Source organism: Triturus cristatus, chromosome 6 (assembly GCF_964204655.1).
Source record: "Triturus cristatus chromosome 6, aTriCri1.1, whole genome shotgun sequence".
NCBI classification, from domain to species: domain Eukaryota; kingdom Metazoa; phylum Chordata; class Amphibia; order Caudata; family Salamandridae; genus Triturus; species Triturus cristatus.
The window spans coordinates 1,270,021,608-1,270,034,257 of NC_140589.1; positions in this window are offsets into that span (position 1 = coordinate 1,270,021,608).

Here is a 12,650-nt window from a genome sequence, read left to right on the forward strand (position 1 = left end):
AGCTAAATTGAAGCAACTTTTCAGGAGACGTTGACCTAGGCCAAATTACACTCTGCACTGTAGCTTTATACATTTAACCTTCATTGTGTTCCTTGAGAGTGCAGCCAAACAAAAAATGTCACTGAGACACCATTTATGTTACTTAATTCCATCTGGGCATTCCATCTCTCCTGTCTATTTTAGAAGGGTACGGCTAACACAATAACAAATGGATTTTGCTGTTCTCTGTTCAATTTGCTGAGTGTTGAAGATGGAAAAAAACATTTGGCGTGTGATTTTCACTGTCCAACTTTAAACACAACTACTGCATTTAAATCAGATAACTTTCTAACTTAAAGCAAAAACCTTTGGTAATGTTGGTAATATTTTTCTTACTGCCAGAGTCCCCTCCATGTTCTGTTAGGAAATTATGCATTTCCAAATATTTAGTGGCAGTTTCAGAGTGGCCTCATCACATTTGAGTATATGTGGAAGAATTTACTGGAGATTTTGTGTCAATCGTGTCTGAACATGCTTTGCCCCCAGAGGAGCAGAGCTAAGGCCACTTCCATTAAAGGGATTATCCTGTAGGCCCCACAGAATAAAGGTAATTGGGAAATCTGGATATGTGACCTAAGGAAAGGAAAGGTCCTAATAGAAAGGCAATATAGTACTTGTCGATATGGAAATGGATGATGATTTTTTTTTATAGCAATGCAACCTGAGTCACGGATTCTTCATCCTCCTTTGGTGCTATTTGGGCAAATTAAAAATGTTTAGCTTTGAATAAGCAAGGCACTTGTTTTGTAATCTTCTCCGTGCATTATTGTTTAATGTGGAATAGATATTACACAGATCTTTGACAAAAATATTCCACAGTTTCTCACCATTTGGCTGGCTGTAGTTGGCATCAAGTTGAAAGATGGGTACTTTATTGCCAGGAAAACAAGCATTGCAATGCAATAGGTCTGGCATTTGCGAGAGTTTAAGCTATTGGCATTGTAAATGACAATGCCTTTTATTTATTTGTTTTGATAATTAACAAATAAATAAAAGGCATTGTCATTTACAATGCCAATAGCTGAAGCTCTTGTAAATGCGAGAGCTATTTAATTTCAAAGAAGCGGCCGCCATTCTCATGGGCTGCTTGGAAAGTGAAAGCACGCATGGTGGGCTGAATGTTGCAGGACAACATGCTGTGCCTGCAGCAGGAGAAACTCAGTAAAGAAAATAGTGCATACAGACTAAATAAGAGATACTGTGTAACAACAGAAGTAAAATGGACAGTCCTCACGGGAGGTTACAAATGAAGACAAGGCGGTACTAAGGAGGGACTAACAAACCTATTAATGAATCAGAAGCCATCATTTACAAGGGACAATGACACAAGTCAATGAAAAATGTGGGCAGAGCATCACCTCAATACTCGAATACAGCATGTCCAGGCTCGACCTAAAAAATAGCAAATCGTGTGCATCTGTGCTGTGGATCATCAAACATACTAAGGAATGTACCCCATTGTGAGTATAGACAATCATTTAGAATGTCTGCTTTTGGGCACTCCAGTGTAGTTTACTCACAAACAGCTCACAATTATGCACATTACATTTATGGCTTTATTTTGAATACAGGAGATTGATTCTTTCACCAGGAACATACCCTGTTGCCCTGGCGAATTAGAATTCCCCACATTAAGAGATCTCTCCAGAATGGAATGGCGGAGACAGCTGTGCCTTGAGAACATTTATCCTGGCGGCTCCTGGCAGCTCTGTTGAAGGCAGTGAAACTTTGCAATACAGCTGCCGTCTGCCACGATTAATATTGCTGCACAGCAACATTTTTGTTCTTCAAAGTCACACTTCAAAAGCCTGAGTTTGTTATTAAAAAATAAAAAAGAAATGTCCTTGACATCCTGGAATTATTCTCTTGTACGTGAAGTCCTGAACAGGAAAAAGTATCCTGGAATGTCTACCCAAAATATGGAGACCTCTGTGGTATTTTACTAATAGTCCAAGATCTGATAGCTTTTCCACCAGCAAAGCCATAATATCCTCTGCTATTGGAAACATGGTTGTTCAACCGACTCTAAATGGAGCAGGGGAGCCACAAGTTTCATATAATTGAAATCTGGCAAATTTTTGGTAGAGTATTCCTCTGACAAACTATAAAGAGGGCCTAATTTCCATTTTCATTTGAGAGACAGGTGCATTTTAATATTTCCCACTGGGGCTCGATCTCCACCCTAAATGCAGACATAAAGATAATATACTCCTAAATGCCCTTTCTGAGTTCCAAAAGTTGTAAACTTAGATGTTTGGTCTAAGTTTAGACCAAATGTCCTCCAAGTTTACCTTTGTGAATCAGACCCTTATGTGTTATGCATCTACAGTTGGCGCATTTTTACCTTTTAGCTGATCGAACTTTATGCTTTCAACACTATAGTCTTGCTTTAAAAAAAAGGATATTGTTATAACTGATCACGTGGTACATTCCGGCCACCCCCCTTACTCTACTGCACAGTGGTTACGTTCAGAATGTTGAGAAGAAGGCACCCTTGGAATGTTGACGAGGAGTGCCTTCACTTGATGTATTGTTTGCCAGTAAGCAGAGGATGCAGTTAACTTATGGACTTAATAAAGGATAATGAAGAAACATATAAGTGTGAACTTACTTCAGATGGCGACGAGGATGGCTGGAGCTGTGACAGGGACGGCGCTGCATTCTCCCCTGTAGAAAATTCGACTTACTGGCGCAGGAGAAGCTTCCTTACAAAGTACAGACATCAGTCATCGCAAGTGGTAAGGAGTTCAGGATTAGGGGAGTGATGGTAGTGAAGTAACCCTTCGTCCGGCACCCCGAGTAAATGAGGTGTGTAGCATAACTCAGCGGGCGATTGACTGGATCCTACCAGGATCGGAACGGTGAAGAGATTTGTGACAACGCAAGCTGCGGTGTTTCCTCAGGCATATGGAGGGGAATGTGGCATAGTTCAGTCACGAGCGGACCAATGTAAGGAACGGAAATTTAACAGCTGCGGTGATAAAGCAGGCATTTAATGAAGCAGCGCTACAGGCACGGACAGTTACGTGGTCGAGGAACCGGGGGAAGCACTGAGGACGGAGGACTGGGGGAGCGTGAGTAAGCAGTGTGTGGCAGAGATCGGCGAAACAAGAAGCGCAGCAGCGTTTGAGGGCTCATCAGCAGGAGCAAGGTTCGACTTTGTGAGGAGACACAAACCCCCCCCCCCCATCCACCCAGTACGGCGCCCAGCTCCTTCGGAGTCCCTCGTCAGCTGTGTGTCAACCGCGCGGTTGCTGCTTAGCCTGGTGCTGATGTGCAGTGAACTATCACAGCACCGGAGGTTGCCGTGAGTAGCGAGTATTTAGTAGCGCTGTGTGGTTGAGGGATAGCGTTTGCATTTGAACCGTGCGTGGAGGAGCAGTACTCAGGAAAGGCTCTCGGCTTGCGTGCGCTGTGTGAGGGGGCAGTTGAATGGGAAAAAGAACTGCCTTCGTACGGAGCTACTTATCTAAAAGTAACACGGCGTGAGAAGAAACTTGTGCTCTCCTCAGAAAAAGAAATTTCTTCACAGACTTGTTCTCAAACATCGGTCGGGCTGACAGGAAGGGCTTTCCAGAGGAACTGTGAAAAAAAAAAAACAGAGAAAGAGGACTGTCTGTGTAGAAGGAAGAGGGAAAAGAAAACAAAAGAGGAGATTTCAAGTTAACCCAGGGTTTTCCAAGGTCGTTTATGCACAGAAAAAGGAATAACTAAGCAGGATTGCATATATTAATGTGTAGAAAAAATGTATTTTCATTCTTAGTGGTTTCTATCTCAATAATCACAGTATAACCATTTTACTGCCCCTGCTACTTAGTCGTAATAGCTGTTTTAAAAGTTCTTTGTAGCGTGACAGTGAGTAACACATCCTACATTATGGCAGGTCCAGGGATGAGTCAGCCGCCTCCATTTCTAAATGAGCTGGGGGAACCGGAAATTCCATGGTAAAGATGGGAAGGAATTTTCAAGTCGTATCTGATAGCAATAGGAGGTGGGAATTTTTCTAACCTAAGGAAGCAACATATTCTATTGCATAATTTGGGTTTACAAGGAAGGAAAGTTTTTGAGGATATAACAGGTAGACTGGTAGATGATGAAGGGAGTGAAGAAGATGAAGGGGTAGATGTGTATGAATATACCTTACGGAAACTAGAAGCACATTTCAAATTCAAAATAAATGTGGTATTGGAAAGGCACAAATTCTTTAAAAGAGTGCAAAGGAAGGAGGAAAAGGTGTCATCGTACATAGCTGTATTGAGGGGCATGGCAGCCACGTGTGAGTTTGGGGCGCTTACGGACTCTCTTATCAGAGACCAATTGGTGAGATGCACCAATGAGGAGAAGGTTCAGGAAGAACTGCTCACTGGAAATCCAGACTTGGAGGAAGCCATTAGCATAGCAAAAGGGCTGGAACATACAGCATAGTGCATGAGAGAAATGAAAGTTTCGGAGGGAGTAAAAGAGAAAGGAGCAGTGAAAGACACCGCGAATGAAGAGGCAGTATGTAAGGTTGAGAACAGAAATAAAGAGAGCTTAAGTAATAGAGGGGAAGGCCTGAAGTGTTTTAGGTGCGGCAATCACAATCACTTAGCCAACAATTGGCGCTGCCCAGCCCACAATATAACATGCAGGAAGTGCAATAGGAAGGGACATTTTGCTAAAGTGTGTAATGTGAGTACCAATAAGGTTCATGTAGTAGAACACAGGAAGGTGAATGAAGAAGAAGAGAAGAGTTACATTTTCCAGGTTGAAGATGAGTGCAAGGATGAAAAGACACAGTATCCCACGTGTGAAATAGGATTGGATGGGGAAATGTTCAAAGTGTATGCGGACTCATGCTCCCCTTTCACCTTAGTAGATAAGAACAGGTTCTATGAGAAATTTGCAAAACATAATCTCACACTAGAAACGGCTGACATAGCTCCCACAGGGTACAACAGGGTACCCATACCATTGGAGGGGATGATAAGGATGAGAATTTTGTTTAAAGACAGGCACACAGTAGGGAAGGTTTATGTAACAAAGGAGGGGTCAAGTTTGTTAGGGTGGAAACACCAGAAGGAATTGGGAATACAACTCGACCCCAATAACCAGGAGCAGGTGCTTTTGATTGACCCCCCAGTGGTAGGGTCAAATTTAGTAAAAGAATTCCCCGAAGTGTTCAGTGACAAGTTAGGGGTACTAAAAAATTACATGCATAAGATTGAGCTGAAGGAGGGAGCAATACCAGTGGTGCACAGAACACGTTCGATCCCTTTATTGATGAGGGAACCCTTAAGATTGGAACTGAGAAAGTTGGTGGAGCAAGGGGTCATACAAGAGATCGAATGTGCAGCGTGGTTGGCACCCATTGTCATAACGAGCAAGGAGGGTGGGAAGAGCATTCGGCTTTGTGTGTATCTCAGGACATTGAATGCCAACATTGTGGTGGAAAGGCACCCTTTACCCAGGATACATGAGATGTTGAGCACACTGCAAGGGGCAAAGTTTTTCAGTGTTCTTGACCTCTCATCAGCCTACCACCAAATCAAACTCCATCCCGAGTCACAACCATTGACAGCATTCACCACCCCATTTGGCAACTACAAATTTTTTAGAATGCCCTTTGGGCTGGCGTCAGCAGCATCAGCATTTCAAAGGGTGATGCAGCATGTTTTGAAGGATAGTCCTAAGTCAATGTGTTTTCAGGACGACATTCTTATTTATGGAGCAAATGAGAATGAACATATTTTCAATGTGGAGAAAGTACTCAACAGATTAAAGGAGGTAGGGTTTACCACAAAAGAGAGCAAATGCAAAGTGGGTGTAACCTCTGTAGACTATCTAGGGCATAATATTTCGGAGGAGGGGATAAAACCAAAAATTGATCTAGTAGAAGCAGTGAGAAGAGCACCAACGCCATCAAGTAAAGAAGAAGTGCTATCGTTCTTAGGCCTAGCGGAATACATGGCTAAATTCATTAAGAACTTTGCAATGATGGTGAATCCCCTAAGAGAAATCTTAAAGAAAGACATGCCATTTGTTTGGGAGAAAAGTCAGGAACAGGCTTTTGAAAACATAAAGGAAGCTATTGTTACAGCACTATACATAGGCAACTTTGATGTTACCAGGGAGACCATTATTACAACAGATGCAAGTGGTAAAGGAATAGGGGCCATGGTTTCACAAAGGAGGGGCAGTGAGGTGAAAGTGGTGGCTTTTGCATCAAGGACTTTATCTGGGGCTGAGTCTAATTACTCTACGATAGTGAAGGAGGCGTTGGCTGTGTATTGGGCAATTAAACATTTTAGCTTCTATGTGTGGGGATTGCCATTTGAAGTGTGCACGGACCATAAACCATTAATCTTCCTGTTTGGCAACAAGGTCTTGGAAAACATGACCCCATGCATAGCGAAATGGGTCCTAGGATTGCAAGGCTACAACTTCAAGACAGTATATGTCCCTGGTCAACAGAACAAAGTTGCTGATTTTTTATCAAGGTCCCCAGTGACAAGACAAGAGGAAGAGGTCAGGAACAGTGAGGGCGTTCTGGAGGTCAAGCTTCCTGCAATCACAAAAGGTCAGTGGGACTACCACATGGAACAGGACAGTACCCTCAACAAAGTGAAAACTTGGGTAATCAAAGGATGGCCCATGAAATGCAAGACTCTACCAGAAGATATTCAGCCGTACTGGAATGTACGAAATGAACTGTCCATAGAAGGAGGATACCTACTCAAGTCAGGCAGAATAGTTCCCCCAGCAGGGTTAAGAGGACAGATCATGGATCTCACCCATGAGGGGCACCTGGGTAGGAGCCTATGAAAGGCGAGATTAAGATCGGAATATTGGTTCCCCGGGATGGACGTACACATGGAGGAGAAGGTGAAAGATTGCTATTTATGTGGGGTAAGCGACAAAGCAAGATGTATCCGGCGATCTCCACTTAGTCCAGTGGAGGTCTCACGGTCTCCATGGGACAAATTAGGATTTGACATCACAGGCCCCATAAGGGCTAAGGGACCACAGCAATGGTACATCTTAGTGCTTATAGACTACTACTCAAACTGGATCACACACAAGTTTGTAAGCAACATCAACACAAGATCGTTGATTGAATTTTTGAACAAAGTATTCTCAAAGGAGGGCATACCCTCCACCGTGATCACTGACAATGGGGTTCAATTGGTATCGGAGGAGATGAGGGAGTATCTGAAGGACATGTCCATAACGCACATACGCACCCCATTGTACTGTCCAAAAGCTAATGAGAAAGTGGAGAGGGCTAACCGTATGTTGAAAGAGTGCATACAACTAGCAGTGAAAGCGGGGACTCCCATTGAGGGGGCACTGAGAGACATGCTTTGGTCCTACCACACCACACCTAGCCTCTCCACTGGACATACGCCATTTGAGCTATTGAGATGGAGGAAGGCAGGTTCAAAACTATCCGCTAACTGGATGATCCCCAAAGACCCGGTGGTGATCGATCAGGAGGAAATCAGTAAGAAAATTGACACAAGACAAAAGAAGTATAAAGAGTGGTACGACAGAAAATGGGGGGTGCAGGAAAGACCTTACAGTGAGGGACAAAGTGTGGTTATCAGGAAACCAATGAACTTAGGGGGCAAAGAGGAAAGATACTACGCCCCAGGGAAAATAAGAGAGGTTAAAAGAAATGTGGTCATCATGGAAGATGGGAAAAATGGAGCATGGACCGGGTGGCCATAGGTCCGAGGGAAACAGACCAAGAGGGAGACAGTGGGTCGCGTGCCCAGAGTTCCCGAGCAGAAGGGGCACCAGAGGGAAGGGAACTCAGGCACCGCAATTCCCCAAGGTGGCACAACGAATTTCAAATGGGTTGAATGTGCAGAGGTACAAGTTGTTGTTGGTGTTGTATATTGGGGGTGCTCGAACAGGACAGGGCTCTCCTTGGCTCATAGCTTTTTGCTAACGTGGCTCCATGTTATTATATCTCTTCTTTAAGGAGGGAGATGTGTTATAACTGATCACGTGGTACATTCCGGCCACCCCCCTTACTCTACTGCACAGTGGTTACGTTCAGAATGTTGACAAGAAGGCACCCTTGGAATGTTGACGAGGAGTGCCTTCACTTGATGTATTGTTTGCCAGTAAGCAGAGGATGCAGTTAACTTATGGACTTAATAAAGGATAATGAAGAAACATATAAGTGTGAACTTACTTCAGATATGACGTACAAATTTACCTTAACCTGCACATGTTTCTCATCAGATACACATGATGGAAAGCCTACTAAGGAAGTGAGGTGCTAATAGTAACTTGGGGCCAGGTGTGCTAAGGCTTTTTGCAGTCGCAAAGGTTCCGATTTGCAAAATCACACCGTTTGTGACTGTAAACTGGCCATATTGTATGTACCAAACCCAAATTGTAATTTGATGACAATCTACCAAATCACAATTTAGGATTGTAAACCCATACCAAAACGGTATTTGGAAAGGGGCGTGTTTGGGGAGTAATTTCAAATAACGGTTCGTAATGGAATGTATTGTTTTGAGACCAAAATCCGGTTGAAAACCAATATTATTTTACCCTATACTGATAAATAGTGATAAACATTTTGCAAATGGAAAGGGATCCCCAAGGAACCACTTCACTTTTGTGAATGTTAAAAACAGCATTTTTAAGAGTTGGCAGTGGTCTCATTGACCACTGTCTATTTTAAAAACGAAATTTGTAAAAATTTTCTTTATTTTTAAAGATTCTCATTTTCATTTAAGGAAAACGGGTTGCAGTAAAAAATGATTCCTTTATTTAAAAGCAATCACAGACATGGTGGTCTGCAGAGTCCAGCGGGCCATCATCCATGTGATAGCTACAAATCATAGTGGGTCGCATTATGCAACCTACCTCATTAATATTCATGAAGTAGATCTAATTGTGACCCACTGAGGTTCGGTATTTGGCGAATAGATCTATTAGTACATAGCTCGGTTTGCAAAATACAACATTGGTTGTAAAAATACTGGTCGTAAACTACGACCAGTATTTTGAGACCAGTGTTTAGTACATCTGGCCCATGGTCATTCACAAAAATACAAAGGCCTCACTCTAGCACCAAATACCTAAAACCTAAGAAATTCAAAATCAAGATAGGCCAACTGTTTTCTGGAAGTACCAGTTGTTGGGTTTCTTTAACTGTTTAAGTAGCCTTGTTTTCTCTGAGCACAGATAAAAATAAAAGGGAAAAATCACTGCAATTGGTTTTCTAGACAGAGGCTTTTTGCCCATGGAATCCAGTTGCTTTATCGATTTGGATTTTGGAGTTCAGCTTTTAGGTTATAACAAGTGTGAATGATCTTTCTGCACCAGATGTGGACTACTGTAACTGAAAGTGATTGTGCCTTTTCGCCTGCTGGATGGTGGCTGAAAGTCCAGGGACCACCAGAGACACTCTTGGTGTGCCACATGAGATCCACAAGACGCCTACCACCCAAACAATGGTGAATCTCAACCCACATAATTTCACCACAGATTTTCCGAAGGTGTTGGAGGTAATGTACAACTGAGGCACCCTTTATTATTTGATGAAACTAGGGTGCCTATGCTCGGAGAGCACAGGAGCCCATTTGGAGGTGTTGCCACCATAATAATCTATGCAGCTATTAGAGGGAGCAGGAAAACATTAAACAACCCATACAAAAAGCATGAGTTTGCAGCAGATCTTTCTTTACTTCCTTCTTTAGTGGTCTTGTAAACAAGCCGGCATGTTGGCATAAAAATGGAGTTCCTAAATCATCATGGTGGTCAGTAAGTGGCAATCTAAGATGGGCACCATATCCTTTACCTTTAAGTGAGCAGGATGTCTGGTATTTATTGGCTTTCCTTATTCATATCAGCAAGTAAAGCTGTAAGAAAGACTGTGACCTGCTGTAACTTGTCTAGATTGGTATAGTAAGATATAAAGCTTTTTTTTCTTATTCCTAATATATTTTGGCTCTAGCCCATGAACTCACTATGCCAAACTACTTTTTCATCATAGGGAGAAGGGGGAAATTGCCAACACGTGATGTACAGGGGCAAAGGAGCACAATGGTACATGAAAAGATCCCCAGGGAATCTACCATCTAGGGGTGAAATCTGAAGTGTCTCCAGGAAGTAACAACCTTACTCCCATGCAACTGCACAGATGCAGCAAACATCACACCACACCAAGTTGAAATGAAGATCCAAGATGTCAGACAAAGGATGGTTTTTGCCACTAGGATGTATCATCTGTTCCTCAGTAGCCTAGCTAATGTGAATCCAAACATGACAAACAATTAACTTTGAGGATGAAAATGTATTATGTTTGGTGATTTGTAGAGGGCATGGCTGTCCCAGCAAAGGGACATCCCAGCGCTAAGGTACGGAGGGAGGGTGCATACGCGGCACCTTCTACTGGAACAGCCATGTCTTTACTGCCTTTCTAAAGGCAAGGTGATTGGGGATGATCCTGATGGAGAGAGGCAGTGAGTTCCAAAGGGTAGGTACTCGTACCTTAAATGGACGACCCCCCGTCTCGCTCTACGGAAACGTGGCACCTGCAGCAGGTGGTGGCCAACAGACCGCAGAGCAAGGGTGGGAATTTATGGAAGAAATAGATTATCGAGAATCTTTGGACCGATGTCTGCCAACATTTGATGTGTGACGCAGAGTGCTTTGAACCGGATTCTCTGCTCAATAGGCAGCCAATGGAGGTGGCGCAGCACACCAGAGGCAGAGCTATGCTTCGGTATAGCGAGAAGAGTACGGGCTGCAGCATTCATGGTGCGATGGAGCCTAATGGTCACTGATTTATTAGCGCCAAGCAAAAGTCTATTGCAATAATCCAGCCTGGCCAAAATCATGGCTTGAACTACTAACTGGCAGGTGTGGGGGTCTAACAATCCCAAAATAGGTTTAAGGCAATGCAGAATGCCGACACAGGTTCATGCCACAGTATTGGCTTGCTCCTCAAAGGAAAGAGCACTGTCCATCCTGATGCCAAGGTTCTTTACAGTGGTTTTTGGCACAGGTGGGGGACCCAACTCCTGAGGCCATCACCAGTTACCCCATTATATTATCTTCAGTAGAGTTGTGAAATCAGAACCTGGTGGTACAGTGGTTGATATGGAATGGAATTCTGACCTTGCAGTATAGCTTGGACACACCCAGGATGGGAACAGCATCTGCAAAGATGTCACAAACTGTCAGGATTTTAAAATTAAAGATTATTAATGTCCAAGAGGAGGAGGCAGCCCTTCTTTCCTTCCAAAGTAAGTTAACATTATTCAATATAAAGTATCAGTTTTCAAGGAAGGCAATATTAAATGTGTTTTATTATACTTGTTTAGTAAATTGTTATACTACACATAGGCCGTAAATTGCTTTATCGATCTCATTGCGATGGAGAAAGAAAAACATTTGTTAGACCTAGGAGCAAAGGACAAATAAGGCAGGAAACTATTTGCATAAGATTTTTACTTTCATTTTGATGATTTGAGCTCTTGTGAAACTTAAGAGTTAGCCATATAACAATGAAGGAAAGAGAAAGGAAAAACCCTTCTTCTTTGGTGTTGTTTTTTTCAAGCATTGCATGATCTGATGAGCCTAGGGAATCTGGAAGGAGATTATTCAAAGACGATATACCTCAAAAACAATGTTGTTCTGCATTCATGGTAAATGAATGATACACATTGGCTTGCAGGACAGGTGATGTGCACAGTGAATGATGTTCATTCAGAAAAAGGGTTTCAGATGAATACCTGTGAGTGGCTGCCAGAAGTCTGGTTTCAGTATTGTGGATTAACTATAGTCCGGGTTAAGAAAGATTTATAGGCAAAACAGAGGGAATTAAAGCAGCCCAGCCACAACACCACTAAGGCTTGACTCTTGCTAGTTGGTGTGAGAATGGACAGGAACGTATACATCTGCTTGGGATGAATAAAGAAATGCCAATGTCAAAGCAGCAAGTCAAGGGGAAAGTGATGAATATTAAAAGTGAACAATGTGTTACACACACATTTAGATGATTCTGGAGAAATCTAAAATACTCTCAGCTGGAGAGATGGGTTTTGTTTTGCAGGGGGGTGCTAGACAGTGGGACCAAGTGAACAATCAACATTAAGCCCTTGCAAATGGGGAGAGTCTAGTAGACCAATATGCAACACACATATTCAATGAGGGTAGAGTCTTATTCCCACGCATAGGACACAATGACAGAAGGGGAGATCTCACCAAACCCCTGGAGGAAGTCATGTAGGGGACTGAAAAGCAAAGGCCCAACTAAAGCCTCATGGTCCCACAAAAAGAGCACATAACAACTCACCACGGGGATCAAGCAGTTGGTCAAGGCTAACGAAGTACGGTCGAAGCAAGACCCCCCACCCACATGAACATTGTAGTTCGCATTGCGACGGCTCCAATACACCTTGCATCAAATGACATGGAAACCATCATATAACAAAAAAGTTAGAAAGATAAAAAGACAAATAAAAGAAAAAGAAGAAGTCAGAGGAAAGTGAGAATAGGAAAGGAAGAGAAGACAGAAGCGGATGCACCTGAGAAAGGGGGAGGAAGGGGAGTTTATGGCCTAATAGGGGAGGCCAACACTTGTAAGGCTCGAGGGGTAC